The sequence below is a fragment of the Thalassophryne amazonica genome, chromosome 23 (genome assembly GCF_902500255.1).
Source record: "Thalassophryne amazonica chromosome 23, fThaAma1.1, whole genome shotgun sequence".
NCBI lineage: Eukaryota > Metazoa > Chordata > Actinopteri > Batrachoidiformes > Batrachoididae > Thalassophryne > Thalassophryne amazonica.
The window spans coordinates 2,494,648-2,508,614 of NC_047125.1; the positions used below are offsets into that span (position 1 = coordinate 2,494,648).

The 13,967-nt window shown below is 39.1% G+C and overlaps 2 protein-coding genes and 1 long non-coding RNA gene across 3 annotated transcripts in view; 2 read left to right on the plus strand and 1 right to left on the minus strand.

Moving 5' to 3' along the window:
• Nucleotides 1-13,967, plus strand: part of LOC117504818 — a 3,434,143-nt gene that overhangs the window by 19,267 nt on the left and 3,400,909 nt on the right. The window lies entirely within an intron of this gene.
• Nucleotides 1-13,967, plus strand: part of LOC117504825 (protein NLRC3-like) — a 577,399-nt gene that overhangs the window by 11,543 nt on the left and 551,889 nt on the right. The window lies entirely within an intron of this gene.
• Nucleotides 4,832-9,396, minus strand: LOC117504919. Its single transcript, XR_004558978.1, has 4 exons — nucleotides 9,325-9,396; nucleotides 5,528-5,617; nucleotides 5,347-5,418; nucleotides 4,832-5,194 (listed from the first exon to the last, which is right to left on the minus strand). It is a non-coding gene; the product is annotated as an uncharacterized LOC117504919 (long non-coding RNA).

Below are 13,967 nucleotides of genomic sequence, written 5' to 3' on the forward strand. Positions count from 1 at the left end.
TTTTGGTTGTGCAAGTAACTTTTTTTTTTTTTTTTGGTGCAAGTAATTTTTTTGTTACTAGCACCAGTGCAAGTAGGTTAAAAAAATGTATTTTGACCCCTGGACTTTGACGTCTCAGTGGTTGGAAACATGATTTTTGGCGCCCCCTTGGCTGACGTATGATTCAGACACCGGCGTGTTTTTGGTTCTGTCAGTGACATTGTGCCTTTAAAACACAACTACTCTGTGCAGTGTTACCACACAGTCCAGACCAACATCTGGACATCGGCAGAATCCACACTGCCAAAACCCAGTTTGCTGGACTTGGACTTCTTCAAACAACTGAACTGAGTTAATTCCAGCTGACAAGAGACGGCAGCTCCGGATACACGTGAGCGATGGAGCCAATGGACCTAGTCACAGAATGTCCAAAAAGGAGAAGGGAAAAAAGAGGCGGGCTAAAGGCTAGAGCTACCAGACCACAGCTGCCTCGTTTCTTACCAGCTGATGTCCACTCCTCGGCTAAAGCTAAATAATTACATTTTAGCTGCAGAATCAATCACTGTCGAGCTGAGTGTTTGACCTATTTTTGTGTTTTACAGTTTTTTAACCAAGTAATCAAAGAAAATAGAACAGTGCTGTTTCATGTTTTTTCAATATTTTAAGAAATATATTTCTTGACCCACATCAGAAACATAATTTGTTGAATGAACAAATCTTCCATTACTACATTAAACATTACTTTTCATGTTATTTTATTTGTCTAAAAATAGTTTTCTAATGTAAGAAAAGTTGTTTTTTTTACTTCAAAATGTACAGTAATCAGAAATTAATGCTGAATTAAAAACATTTGTAAGGATTTTAAGGTGGCCAAGAATTTGAAAACAGAGATCAATAATTAAAAAAAACTAGGAAAACTCAGGAGTGAAGGTTGAACAAGTTGATGCATTAATGTGTGATAAATACTCCTTTTGTTTCATTTGAATCGACACTGAGAATCATTATTTTTGAGTTCTTTGAATTGTCATTTCTTTTGCAGTGTAGTTTTCTGAACCACAATGTGTGTGTGTATATATATATATATATTATATATTTTTTTATTAAAGGCTGGTAGCACAATAGAAGTTGTGTGAAAAGACTGTGGTTGAAAAATTGACCTGACCAAAAAAAAAAAAAAATTACATTTTTGGAGATTTTTTGGGTGGGTAAATAGACCTGAAAATGCAGGGTTTTTTTTCCACATGGCTCACTGAGGCATTGATGTGTGAAGCATCTGATGCAGATATACCGTAAATGCAATGAGCTATATAAATGCAGTCCATACACCCTGGCTCTTGGAGTGCAACATAACGGAAGACAAAACTAACCAAAAGGTTAAACAAATTTATTGTTGCAAATATCTAGGGGAATTAACAACAAACAATGAGGGTAAAAAGAAGAAAAAGATTCAAGCTGCTGCCATCTTGTTGCCAGGTGGAGTGTGAGCAACCAAGGGCAGGTTCAAGGCGGGCTTTTATATGCTCCAGGACTCTGCAGGCTGGAAAACCTGGAAACTGGAACAAACAATTACTCTCCCCATTATTTGTTATCTATCGTCCACCTGGTCATTACTGTGAGTTTCTCTGTGAATTTTCGGACCTTTTGTCTGACTTAGTGCTTAGCTCAGATAAGATAATTATAGTGGGCGATTTTAACATCCACACACATGCTGAGAATGACAGCCTCAACACTGCATTTAATCTATTATTAGACTCAATTGGCTTTGCTCAAAATGTAAATGAGTCCACCCACCACTTTAATCATATCTTAGATCTTGTTCTGACTTATGGTATGGAAATTTTAAGACTTAACAGTATTCCCTGAAAACCCCCTTCTGTCTGATCATTTCTTAACATTTACATTTACTCTGATGGACTACCCAGCAGTGGGGAATAAGTTTTATTACACTAGAAGTCTTTCAGAAAGCGCTGTAACTAGGTTTAAGGATATGATTCCTTCTTTATGTTCTCTAATGTCATATACCAACACAGAGCAGAGTAGCTACCTAAACTCTGTAAGTGAGATAGAGTATCTCGTCAATAGTTTTACATCCTCATTGAGGACAACTTTGGATGCTGTAGTTCCTCTGAAAAAGAGAGCCTTAAATCAGAAGTGCCTGACTCCGTGGTATAACTCACAGACTCGCAGCTTAAAGCAGATAACCCATAAGTTGGAGAGGAAATGGCATCTCACTAATTTAGAAGATCTTCACTTAGCCTGGAAAAAGAGTCTGTTGCTCTATAAAAAAGCCCTCCGTAAAGCTAGGACATCTTACTACTCATCACTTATTGAAGAAAATAAGAACAACCCCAGGTTTCTTTTCAGCACTGTAGCCAGGCTGACAAAGAGTCAGAGCTCTATTGAGCCGAGTATTCCTTTAATTTTAACTAGTAATGACTTCATGACTTTCTTTGCTAATAAAATTTTAACTATTAGAGAAAAAATTACTCATAACCATCCCAAAGACGTATCGTTATCTTTGGCTGCTTTCAGTGATGCCGGTATTTGGTTAGCCTCTTTCTCTCCGATTGTTCTGAGTTATTTTCATTAAAATAATGTTAATTAAAACATGTTTATTAGACCCCATTCCTACCAAGCTGCTCAAGGAAGCCCTACCATTAATTAATGCTTCGATCTTAAATATGATCAATCTATCTTTATTAGTTGGCTATGTACCACAGGCTTTTAAGGTGGCAGTAATTAAACCATTACTTAAAAAGCCATCACTTGACCCAGCTATCTTAGCTAATTACAGGCCAATCTCCAACCTTCCTTTTCTCTCAAAAATTCTTGAAAGGGTAGCTGTAAAACAGCTAACTGATCATCTGCATAGGAATGGTCTATTTGAAGAGTTTCAGTCAGGTTTTAGAATTCATCATAGTACAGAAACATTAGTGAAGGTTACAAATGATCTTCTTTTGGCCTCAGACAGTGGACTCATCTCTGTGCTTGTCCTGTTAGACCTCAGTGCTGCTTTTGATACTGTTGACCATAAAATTTTATTACAGAGATTAGAGCATGCCATAGGTATTAAAGGCACTGCGCTGCGGTGGTTTGAATCATATTTATCTAATAGATTACAATTTGTTCATGTAAATGGGGAATCTTCTTCACAGACTAAGGTTAATTATGGAGTTCCACAAGGTTCTGTGCTAGGACCAATTTTATTCACTTTATACATGCTTCCCTTAGGCAGTATTATTAGAAAGCATTGCTTAAATTTTCATTGTTACGCAGATGATACCCAGCTTTATCTATCCATGAAGCCAGAGGACACACACCAATTAGCTAAACTGCAGGATTGTCTTACAGACATAAAGACATGGATGACCTCTAATTTCCTGCTTTTAAACTCAGATAAAACTGAAGTTATTGTACTTGGCCCCACAAATCTTAGAAACATGGTGTCTAACCAGATCCTTACTCTGGATGGCATTACCCTGACCTCTAGTAATACTGTGAGAAATCTTGGAGTCATTTTTGATCAGGATATGTCCTTCAATGCGCATATTAAGCAAATATGTAGGACTACTTTTTTGCATTTGCGCAATATCTCTAAAATTAGAAAGGTCTTGTCTCAGAGTGATGCTGAAAAACTAATTCATGCATTTATTTCCTCTAGGCTGGACTATTGTAATTCATTATTATCAGGTTGTCATAAAAGTTCCCTGAAAAGCCTTCAGTTAATTCAAAATGCTGCCGCTAGAGTACTGACGGGGACTAGAAGGAGAGAGCATATCTCACCCATATTGGCCTCTCTTCATTGGCTTCCTGTTAATTCTAGAATAGAATTTAAAATTCTTCTTCTTACTTATAAGGTTTTGAATAATCAGGTCCCATCTTATCTTAGGGACCTCATAGTACCATATCACCCCAATAGAGCGCTTCGCTCTCAGACTGCAGGCTTACTTGTAGTTCCTAGGGTTTTTAAGAGTAGAATGGGAGGCAGAGCCTTCAGCTTTCAGGCTCCTCTCCTGTGGAACCAGCTCCCAATTCGGAGCAGGGAGACAGACACCCTCTCTACTTTTAAGATTAGGCTTAAAACTTTCCTTTTTGCTAAAGCTTATAGTTAAGGCTGGATCAGGTGACCCTGAACCATCCCTTAGTTATGCTGCTATAGACTTAGACTGCTGGGGGGTTCCCATGATGCACTGAGTGTTTCTCTTTTTGCTCTGTATGCACCACTCTGCATTTAATCATTAGTGATTGATCTCTGCTCCCCTCCACAGCATGTCTTTTTCCTGATTCTCTCCCTCAGCCCCAACCAGTCCCAGCAGAAGACTGCCCCTCCCTGAGCCTGGTTCTGCTGCAGGTTTCTTCCTGTTAAAAGGGAGTTTTTCCTTCCCACTGTCGCCAAGTGCTTGCTCACAGGGGGTCGTTTCGACCGTTGGGGTTTTTACATAATTATTGTATGGCTTTGCCTTACAATATAAAGTGCCTTGGGGCAACTGTTTGTTGTGATTTGGCGCTATATAAATAAAATTGATTGATTGATTGATTAGTCTGTTGAGGATGAGTGCTGAGAGGCTTTCTCCAGTGGTTTCTTCTGCCTCCAGAAACCCCAAAAAATGTTCCTTTATTTGCGGAGTGCCTTCTACTGTTACTATTCTTATTATCACTGACATTTGCTCCTTGTGGCTTAGATCTGGAGTACAGTCCAAAATAATGGAATAATATTTGCTTACTTTAATTTCTGCCACAATGGAGTCCAAAATTTGTTCACCTATGCAATTTATTAGTTCATTCTGAATAGTTTTTCCGAGGTGTGTTGTGCGGCTTGCTCCTCTATCCACCTTTTCAATATGCTCTTTGAGTACAGCTTCCAGTTATTGAAGCCTTCTCTGCCTCATTTGAATATTTTTTGTGAGAACAGTTTGAAACAGAAGCAGTATAAACTCATTTTTGGTGGAGTATATGAGCCATGTTCTCTTCATCTTCTCCCCATTCATCAGGTGCCTAAAGAAATAGTGATGGTGGAAACTTCTCCCATCCTCATTTTTTGGAAATGTGAAGTCCGAATTGATAACAGGAGGCCCTCGGGTGACTAGCTCGGTCCTTACACCATCAGTCAGGTTGAGCCAATCAGCTGGGTCAATGGGCTCACAAACAGCTGCTGAAGTGGCTGGTGTTTCTCCAGACTGATGGATATTAAGTCTACTGGTACTGGCTCCTTCCTCTGTAAAAAGAAACATACACATTGCAGCAATAATTAATTTCTAAAAAATAGTAGCCTGAGCATCCATGTGGAGAGATGTGCATACAGTTTTTCTGTGGACAATATATAGACGTGAAGAGCTGCTGTTTGTACCAAATGCATGAAACACTCACCTGGATCTTGAAGGACAAGTTGTGTCTCACTAACAGCACTGATGGTTGGAGTTTGACTTTCTGCTGATTCAGCTGTGCACAAAACACAAACCACCTATTATTCTTTGAGTGTGTGTTTTTACAGTATTATGACAAAAACAAAACGTTAGCTTTCATAATTAAATCATGCATATGCACTTACATTCTTCAGCTTGTGAAGTTGACGCCAAGGGATTCTCTGCTGCAGCTTCAACAGGTGCTTGTTGTGACTGCAGATACTTTCTCAGAGCATCTATACAAAAAAGTAGGTTTACATATATTTTTATAGTTTACACTAGCCCACAATTCTAATCTTGCATAAATTAACGTGGTTATGTGAAACTAAGGTTGAGTGTATATATATTTACAGGTATCTGTACATTCTGTAGTTTGTAGTTTGGCCCACTGTTGTGTAGGAGGGTGATTCTTTAACTACGGGCACTATTGGCCTTGTAAATGTAATTTCCACCACACCATTGCCTTACAATATAAAGCGCCTTGGGGCAACTGTTTGTTGTGATTTGGTGCTATATACATGTGCTCTGATGTTACTGTTTATCTCCATAGAAACTACCCACACAACCTTTCATACAAACTTTTTAAAGGGACATTATTGTTGTGGTGGAAATTACGGCAATAGTGTGGGACAACTACATTTCGTTTAAAAAAAATCACAACAGTTGTATGACATACCCCAATTATGTTTTGATTATTTTACTGACATTTTATTCAGAGATATTTTAAACCATTACAAAAAACGTTTGTTTACTATTCATTTTTATCATTGAAGATCATAAGTCTGGGTGTGGGACAAGCACAAAATGGCAATATTTGCATATAATGATGCTGAAAAAAGGTGAAAAAGCTATCATAGACTACTAGGACAAATTTCTTAAAACACTTTCATTGTAAAGATAACTATAAAAGTGTGAAATTTCCCTTTTTTCATAAAATATGATCAAGGGACATAAAAGTGCCCGTAGTCTAAGAATCACCCAGGAGCGTCATGGACTGATGGATATAATGAGGAGTCAACAAGCTAAGAAGCTTAGAGCAGTACCCGAGGGCTTTGACCTTTTCATTGTTAGTTTTTTATGTCTTAATCAACAACACCTCTGTGAGTGACGTCCACGCTGCCCCCCTCCCCCCACCTTTCACTGTAAACAGCAGATTCAGACGAGGAGTCAAAATAATTTGTATATTATTATATGTAACACATTGAAATGTATTTTATACATAACAATATTATCTTTATTTTATGATTATGATTTTTTTTTTTTTTTTTTTTTTTTTTTGGAAAGGGTTGCAGTTTGGCGCCCCGCCCACTACATGGCGCCCCGGGCGACCGCCCGGTTCACCCGTGCCCAGGGCCGGGCCTGAATGTGCTTTTGTAAAATATTCCATTTTTTATTTGTAAAAACAGGCATTTTTATGGAGCCCTGGAAGTGTCATCGCAAAATGTTTTGCATGTGGAGAGAATGTGTGCTCATTTTATTAGTGCCGTGCTCACGTTTGATGATGATGTAAAATGTGCACTCAATACTGTCTTGACACATAAATGTTGGCTTTACACTGTGCGAGTTTTGGCCCTTTTTCAGATGATTTTTCATTCGTGCAATAATTTTTTGGACCGAGTTTCAGGTTAATCACGCGTCCTGCATCGTGTAGTGTACATGGAGTAACAAGCTGCGTTTAACATCTCACGACCACGTCCTGAGCGCCGATCATATGGTCGAATGAAAATCAAACCTGTTTGATATTATTCTGGTCGGCCGTTGTGAGGTTATCCTGCTGCTGAGGGGCTACAAGCGTCCAACCGCTCGCACTTTGCCTGTGCAAACACCGCAGAGCTGTCTTGTAATGTTATTTTTTGTTGTTATTTTGTTTTTAAACTTAATTTGTAAAAAAAAAAAAAAAAAAAAAAAAGCCATTTGCAAAGCCAAAAAGTTGATTTGACAACCATCTGATATAACCGGAGTAAAAATAAATAGAACACTGCCATCTACTGCTTAGCAAAGGGCAAATACTGCCATGAACACTACTGGCCAGTAGATGGCAGTAGAGGCCTGAAAAACTTGCCAAAACAAAATCCCAGATAATCCATGTTTGCTACATTTAAGATGCGTGGAATTTAACGAATGCAAATACAGTGGTCCCTCGCTAAAATGCGCTTCACCTTTCGTGGCCTCGCAGTTTCACAGATTTTTTTCATGCAATTTTGCATGCTTTTTTTTAACAGTGCATTGTGTTCTGCATCTTTATCAGGGGGGCCGGTCGCGGCACTGGTCGGCATCACCGCGATTGCTCTCACTGCATCTGATGTGCTTTCTGCGGGTTTGGTAAATGCAGCAGCAGGCCACTCACACCGCCCTCCTGTCTGCTGCGCGGAGCTGCGCCAAATCTGCCAACAGGTCCAGAGACTACGCTTGCTGTTTTGATGCGGATGTTGGCCCGCAGTCCCAGAGCTCCGTAGCCACTGAGAGAGGACTTGGATTCTTTGTGGGTCCCGCATCCGTACCTCCGGAGGCAGTGAGCGAAGGGAGAGCACGCACATTGTGTTCTGCGTGTGTCTGTTTATAATCTTCTCGCACAGAAGAAAAAAGAGTGTTTACACAGGAGGCAAAAGTGAGAAAATGTTAATGCCTGTTTGAGAAAAGTGTATAAAGTGTGTAGTGAGGGGTTTTTACAGCCTTAAAACATCTATAATAATTGCAAAAAATAGCGCTGACTACTTCGCGGATTGCGTATATCGCGGGTTATTTTTACAACGTAACTCCAGCGATAAACAAGGGACCACTGTACAACAACGTCTATAAACCCAGAGAATATATTCAGTTCAGAGATATTCAGAGAGTTTTAGGCACTAGAGTTTAATGCTGTTGTCCGTGGAGCCTGAACAGAGTGTCTGAAATGCATTTACCTTATCCTACCCATAATGCACTGCTGGGCACAGCATGTGCTCACTAAAACCTTAAAATTAGCACATTACTTTAAAACTAAAACATATATCTGATATTTTCACTTTATGAAACATCAGACATGACAGTAATTTTAAATAACTTGTCCAAAATTAGTTTGGTTAAAATTTGAACCATAAATTAAAAATGTATACCTCTGGATGACTTGGGTGATATTGCCAGAGTATCAGTATGGTGTTAAAGAAAATGATTTTTTTTTTTTTTGTGAGATCAGTTCTCTTTTGTCTGCAGAGGATAGAGTGGTTTCTGCTGGAAGCAGCTGTCTTATGTTTGCAGATGATAAAACTATGCATCTGTTAGGAAACTTTTAACAGGTAGGTGCTCAACTAATTTTAAAAATGTTTATCACTGTGCATCTTTGTTTACTACGTTACTGGTCTAAAAGTTAACAGACAAAAACGTATCGGAAGATAATTAGTCTGATAATGGTTTTTAAAGTTATCTAAAAAGATAATCCGATAATGAAAACATTATCTTCCATAATTATCTATTATCGGAACTTTGCCCACCTCTGCAAATTTCTGAAAAAAATCCCCAACTTTGTTCACATTGTCATTATGGGGTATTATCAAAGTTGGGTAGGATTACTTTGAAATGTAATCCAAATGTAATCAGATTACAAGTAATCCAAATGTATGTACATACATACATGTAATCCACATGTATTCTTTCAAAGTAATCCTACCCAAGGTTGGGTAGGATTACTTTGGGTAGGATTATGTGTAGAATTTTGAGGGAAAAAAACAAAACAGTTTCAACCATTTTAAAATAACACGCGGGCCTATACTGGACCTTGGCCTAAATGTAAAATTAAATTATGTTCGTTCACGTGTACGTTCTTGCCTTTTATCTCAATGAGGGGAAAGTAATACTGTATCTGTAGTTCCAGTTGAAAAACACTAATGCTGCATGTGCATTTCTGTCGTTTGTGTGTTAGACTGACTGTGCGTGTATTTGTGCTTGTGTGTGAACTCCCACCCACCTTTGCATCCGGTTGTCTTACGATGAAATTTTAATCTTCCTTAACCAATCACCATCATTTATGCGGTTGTCCCAGCCCTCCCTCCGCCCTCACCAAAGGAAAAAACAAACAACCTCGCTGTTCGTGTTGCTGAGAGTCTGTGGATGAAAATGGCTTCAGTGAGCTTAATAAGAGTAAAGCCTCACATTTTATTTCATGTGCACACACACACACACACACACACACAAAACAAATCCCCTGCGCTGTAAACCATCTGACGTGATTTATTTTTTTTCGCTGCACTGAGGAAACACTTTTTTTTTTGTAGTACACACGCGTCTCGTTGAATAGTTTGTTCCAGGTTTCACCTCATGAAATATTTGTACCATTGAACTTATAAACATTCATTATTTGGATGCTATTTGTTTGAAACCGGTGCCGTCGACCAAAAAGTCCCCCTCAAAAATCGGTCCACCCTGCCTTCACTGCGCAGGCGTCATTTTGGGGCGTTGGCAGTATTTCACTGATTATCGTCTCATTTCTACTTCAAACTGCACTCTAGCCATCATCTATCTCAGCGACAGATATCCGAAGCTTCTGTTCAACAATCATTTACACATAAATTTAGCATTATTTCAAAATAAAAGACAGAGCAAGCATGGCGAGCGACTCCTGCTGCATTCACTGCACCTCCATCATTTCAAAGCATCACAAATTACCACCTCATTTCTGCTTAAAACTGACTTTAGACAGATTTGTAGGTTTGTCATCTGATGGTTAATAATCCCATTATTCCCTTTGATTGCTTTGGGAGCTGTTGTGGTCCCAAATGACATATGCACAGTGGAGGCAGGGCAGACCAAGTTTTAGGGGGGGACTGTTGGGTCTGCGACACTGACCCAACCCATCATGTCCTAACGGGCCAGGTTTGAGTATCCACACTCTAGTCTGCATCATAATGACAAAATAATTCAGTGTCAGAAATACTGACAAACTAAAATTGCAGGAAAATCACATCTTTTTATTCATGTTTTGCGTTCATCTGAGTCTTCTCAGTAGGAAATGGAATCAAAACAAACAGGTTTAATCTACATTTCTTCATGGTTCGCTGTCTGTACTAACATACAAACATAACTGGTGGTTTGAATGGGAGCCCAAGTCGAGCGACATTGACATTTGTTTGTACGTCTGAACACCACACGCAAAATAACCATTGTCTCACTTCAGCACGAACTGACGCTTCACGGCTCACCGGTGTTACAGTCTGATCAAGCCCCCTGCCTTCACTGCGTATGCATCATTTCAGAGCATCAGCAGCAATTAAGAGATTATCGCCTTGTTTCTGCTTAAAACTGCACTTTTGAATGATTTAAAAGGTTTTACTTTGTCTGATGGTTAATAATCACATTATTCCCTTTGATCGGTTTGGGTGGAGAGAGTCAGACTCAGACGCACCAGTATTGCAGTCTGATTGGTCCCCCTGTCTTTTATTATCCTCCTGACTACCAAGTAAATATATAAATATATAATATATATTATCAGCATTGTTTCATAGAATTTATGTGGAAGTGATTGTTGTCCAAAAGCTTCAGAGATCTGTTGCTGAGATGGATGATGACTGGAGTGCAGTTTTAAGCAGAAAAAAGGTGATGTTAATCACTGCTGACGCAGCGAAATGACGCATGCGCAGTGAAGGAAGGGGGGGGGGGGGGGGGGGGGACCAATCAGACTGCAACACCAGTGCTCACTCTATGTTTACTTTGTCTGCCTCACAAAATGGCAAGGAATCATGGGTAAACACACCCAGAACAGACAGGGGTCTATTATTGAAAGTATAGTGTCAGATAATATCTGTGCTAATTCTTTATTTTATGTTAGTTATCAAGTATTTGTGTTGTTTGTTTGGACGTTCTGAGAAATATAAGTTAAGTTTTACTTCATGTGTCCAAGTTTCAGACACCGGGAGAGCTCCCCCTGTTGGTGAGAGCCAGTAACATTAGAAATGTGCGATGACACCACACCCATTGTTAACACCCACAAGGTATAAAAAGTGCTGTATGACTCATTTTAGGGACCTTTCACCAGATGGACACTGTCTGTGAGCGTCCCAGGCCTGGTTTCTAACGTGACCTTGAATAAACTCAAAATGAGGAATACAATGCTTTGGATTTTGGTAAGGGGCAGAATTTTACATAAAAGAACCAGGTAGAAAAAACAATAGAATGAAACCCTTCTTTGTCAACTGTAGTTTTTGGGAACCCTTTTTAGTCATTACTTAATTTCTCCTGACAATCCAAGTCCATTTAGTAAAGCTTTAGGTTCTTAATTTGTGTCAGGCCACAGAGTCAAACAGTTCTACGTAAAAAATTAAATAATAGGATAAAACATATCACCTGTATGTAATTTCAGGTCCTTGAAGCAGGAAAAATCAAATAAAAATAAAATCCATATGACATTGGGGCCGTGTTAGCCTGTTACACCTAGCTTAGCAATTCACTTTACACAGTGAGCTAAATCAAATCAAATCAATTTTATTTATATAGCGCCAAATCACAACAAACAGTTGCCCCAAGGCGCTTCCTATTGCAAGGCAAAGCCATACAATAATCGCAGAAAAACCCCAAATGTCAAAACGACCCCCTGTGAGCAAGCACTTGGCAACAGTGGGAAGGAAAAACTCCCTTTTAACAGGAAGAAACCTCCAGCAGAACCAGGCTCAGGGAGGGGCAGTCTTCTGCTGGGACTGGTTGGGGCTGAGGGAGAGAACCAGGAAAAAGACATGCTGTGGAGGGGAGCAGAGATCGATCACTAATGATTAAATGCAGGCAGAGTGGTGCATACAGAGCAAAAAGAGAAAGAAACACTCAGTGCATCATGGGAACCCCCCAGCAGTCTAAGTCTATAGCAGCATAACTAAGGGATGGTTCAGGGTCACCTGATCCAGCCCTAACTATAAGCTTTAGCAAAAAGGAAAGTTTTAAGCCTAATCTTAAAAATAGAGAGGGTGTCTGTCTCCCTGATCCGAATTGGGAGCTGAGAAAAATAAATAAATAAATAAATAAATCTAAAACCGAGGCCTGTTTTCTTTTCATTTTTTTGGGTAATAATCACCATTAAAACTTTCTCTAGCATTCTTCTTGTTTGTGTGTGGCTTTTGTGCTGATTAGCTGGTAGCCCAGCCCCCATCTATCTATGAGCCAATTAAAACTCTTATCTGTTCTGGAATGTTATATTCTGGAACATAACTGCATTTATATCAAAAATCCCTCAGACTAACAACAGCTTCTTCTCACCAGTAATAATTGTTAGTATTAAGATGAAACAATTTCAGTTGTCAGTATGTTTGTTTCTTCAGGAAATGTAACAAAGTTGAGTTTAACCAATCAGAACCTTCAATTTGTGGACCCGCCTTTTCACACCAAAATCTGTTAATTTGACATAAACGAGGGGAGGCTGTGAACACATGAAAACAAAACCTTTAAAATGGGTTAAAATAATTTCAGGAAACTTCTTTATTTACATGGTGTTGTCTTTATTATTAAAATAAAAATCAGCACAAAGCAGGAAAAAAGTCATAAGAGCTTATTATACTTATTATTGATGCTCTGTAGGCCTGGTTGATTTCAGTGAGACCCAGACCGCCTTCTCTGCAAGGGAGATATATTCTGTCCATGCACTGATTTCTGTATGTGACTGTGGAGGGTGAGCATGTTCAACTTATAAAGTTCACACTGTGGCCAGTCTGCTATGCCAAACCCATAGGTCACCACTGGTATTAAAACCCCTGGCAATAATTATGGAATCACCGGCCTCGGAGGATGTTCATTCAGTTTAATTTTGTAGAAAAAAAGCAGATCACAGACATGACACAAAACTAAAGTCATTTCAAATGGCAACTTTCTGGCTTTAAGAAACATTATAAGAAATCAAGAAAAAAAAAGATTGTGGCAGTCAGTAACGGTTACTTTTTTAGACAAAGCAGAAGAAAAAAATATAGACTCACTCAATTCTGAGGAATAAATTATTGAATCACCCTGTAAATTTTCATCCCCAAAACTAACACCCGCATCAAATCAGATCTGCTCGTTAGTCTGCATCTAAAAAGGAGTGATCACACCTTGGAGAGCTGTTGCACCAAGTGGACTGACATGAATCATAGCTCCAACACGAGAAATGTCAATTAAAACAAAGGAGAGGATTATCAAACTCTTAAAAGAGGGTAAATCATCACACAATGTTGCAAAAGATGTTGGTTGTTCACAGTCAGCTGTGTCTAAACTCTGGACCAAATACAAACAACATGGGAAGGTTGTTAAAGGCAAACATACTGGTAGACCAAGCGTCAAGACAGAAAACTTAAAGCAATATGTCTCAAAAATCGAAAATGCACAACAAAACAAATGAGGAACGAATGGGAGGAAACTGGAGTCAACGTCTGTGACCGAACTATAAGAAACCGCCTAAAGGAAATGGGATTTACATACAGAAAAGCTAAACAAAAGGCATCATTAACACCTAAACAGAAAAAAAAAACAAGGTTACAATGGGCTAAGGAAAAGCAATCGTGGACTGTGGATGACTGGATGAAAGTCATATTCAGTGATGAATCTCGAATCTGCATTGGGCAAGGTGATGATGCTGCAACTTTTATTTGGTGCCGTTCC